Source organism: Sceloporus undulatus, chromosome 1, assembly GCF_019175285.1.
Source record: "Sceloporus undulatus isolate JIND9_A2432 ecotype Alabama chromosome 1, SceUnd_v1.1, whole genome shotgun sequence".
Taxonomy (NCBI): Eukaryota; Metazoa; Chordata; class Lepidosauria; order Squamata; family Phrynosomatidae; genus Sceloporus; species Sceloporus undulatus.
This window is the reverse complement of record NC_056522.1, coordinates 121002722-121005732: the sequence shown is the minus strand read 5'-3', so window position 1 is coordinate 121005732 and position 3011 is coordinate 121002722.

Here is a 3011-nt window from a genome sequence, read left to right as displayed (position 1 = left end):
TATTATTATTATTATTATTATTATTATTATTATTATTATTATTATTATTATTATTATTATTTTTAAAAAGGCTGCATCCACACTGCAAAAATAACCCAGTTTGACACCACTTTAGCTGCCTTGGTTTAGTGGTATGGGATTCTGGGAATTGTAGATTTGTGAGACATTTAGCCTTCTCTGTGGGAGAGCTCTGCTTCCATGACAAACTACAAATCCCAAGATGGAGCCACGGCAGTAAAAGCAGTGTCAAATTTCTGCAGTGCAGATGCTGCCTAATTCTCATGTCCTCAAGAATATCTTTTCTTTATATGACCTTATTCTCACAGTTAATCTAGGCAAAAATTTTTGTTTGTTTTTCTGATTATGGCTGGGAACTTACATCAGGTTCCATACCTATATGTTTCTTGTGGTATTGCATATTAATTGTGGCATGCCATCCATGTGCTGAACTGCATCACTGAACAATTTAACTGAGACACCAAATGGACAATTGAATATACAACCAAATGCAAATCCATGTGCAAGGTAAACTGCACATCTATGTGTAATGTGCATCTGTATACACAACTGCACCACAAGTGCAGCTCAGTCCCATAACTTTGAATTGAATGTAGATGCTCTGCTTTAGACAAAAATGAAGAGCCAATAATGTGGGGAAACATACATATACCCAACAGGATTCCAGCCAGGATCTCTGATTTAGACCCTGTACACACCAGTCATTAAGGCCGGCATGGGGACGGAGCCGGGACATAGCGTCCTCATGACCCCAGGGCACCATGATGCTGCATGCTGCTCCACATGATGCGCAGCATCATTGCACTCCTTCAGCACTGTGTCTATACAATGCAGCGCCAATGGAGTGCCATATAGCTGTGGAAACGTGGTTATGGCACCCATTTGAGGGTGCAAAAAGGAGCCACTTTTTAAAGATCCTTTTTGCGCCCTTGAAAGGCTGGATCAAGGCTGTGGCATGAGGTTGTCACAGCCCTGATCCGGCTAGGCAAGGGTGGCATACAGCCCCTTAGTTATGATTTTTTTAAAAATGCTACATGGGAGAGGAAAACAATGGAAATTATCACTTGCCATTTTAAAATTGGCTCCAGTGTCCCAGACTGCAGCTGGGATGCGGGATGTAGGTGGACATTATCACACACTAAACCACTGCCAAATTGCTGGCCGCCATCAACGGAAAGCTTTCCAACTTCTAAAAAGTGCTGGCGGAGCATGGCTGGGACCCGGCTGGGACCCGGGCTGATGATGACCAGGGCTTCAGCAGTGATTTAGTATGTGATAATCCTTGCCTCCATCCTGCATCCTGGCTGCAGCCCAAGACGCTGGAGCCAACTTAAAATGCTAAGTGATAAGCTCAATATTGAACAGAGGCCTGTGTGATCCTGTTTACCTCCCTCCTCATGGCACAAATAGTAACTTGAGGGCATGATTTAGGGTGAAATGAGGAGTTCATATAATGGATTTGATTTGATTCTTCTCTCCTGCCTCCTGACACATGGATACTTTCAACATTATATCTTTATCTGTGTCTATCCTGGATGAACCACCACATGTCTCGCAACACCTCATCTGCTGTCATAAAACTTTGTTTTCTATTCCTAGTAATACACAAACTTTTCTTCCTGCATAGATTTTCCCCAGTAAATCTACCATTAATACATTTATAATTTGTTTAAAGAAAACCTGTTGAGATAAAACAGAATGATCTGTCTGGTCTACTTTGCTTCTCATTAAAATGTATAATAAAACTCAACCTCTTGCCACAAAGAATGAGTAAAAACAAATTGTAGGTTTTATTGATATACATTCAACCAGCACAATGGATGGTCAGACTGAAATCTAACAGCTGTTAGGCATTTGCTTTCCTTGTCCCTCATTATAAACTCAGCCATGCTTTGCTTGTCCTGTGGCTACAGAAGCCTGCCCCTTATCATTGACCAGAGGGGACAAAATGCTGCCAAATAAGTGACCTGCATATTCAGCAGGCCTTCTCAGCTTTTAGCATCCCCGTTGTGGAATAATCTTCCTTTGGAGGCTCAAATGAGACAAATGCTGGCTTCATGTAGTCATTCAGTAAAGTTCAAAGACATAGTCATGTTAGTGTGGAAAATCAGTATGCAAAGGCATCTTGTGGCACCTTTGAGACTACCTGAAAACAAGAACTTGATAGCATGAGCTATTGTAGACGTGAACCTACTTCTTCATGAGCTATTGTAGACGTGAACCTACTTCTTCAGATGCATGGGATGCTACTAGATCCTTTTCCACCCAGTAAAGTTATGGCTGTTTGCTAATTTATTCCAATGTTCTTAGGCACATGGTTTTGAACTGTTTTAACCTTTTAAAACTGCTTTGGCTTATCAATATTTATGATTTGGTTTAGTCTATTTGGATTGTAATCATTTATTTAATTTTTAAAATCTATTTATATTAACCTTACTTGTATGCTAACTTCTCATGCTACTGGGTAGGTTCTAAAGATTTAAATCATTCATTCAGTCCTGGGAGGAACAGTATACATCTAGAGTGGCAGCTGCTTTCTGACCATACAAGGCTATACTTGTCTATTCAGAAACAACAACAACCACATATTAAATTAAATGTGGCTTGTTTCCAGATATTGAATAGGGTCAAAGTACATGTTACAATGTAGTCTGACAGGGTCAAACTACATGTTACAATCTGATAAGAACTGTGGCTGGAATCCACTTGGGCAGTTATGAATGTGTAACCTAGAGTTAGGCATCTGTGCCTGTTTTGTTTTTGGGAACTCTACACATGTCCTAGTTCAGGGGATATGTTTGGACTGTGAAGTTCCCCAATCCACACATATCAGGCAGCATGAGCTGTAATAAATGGGTCTTGCTCACCTGTTGATCAGGAAACAGATGAGTGATGTTTCCACCATCCCCTTGGACAAGCAACCTTCAGTGCAAGGGGGAATTGCAACAGGGAGAATTCTGCCTGTCACAGTGGAGATTTCTCATGGGAGGGAG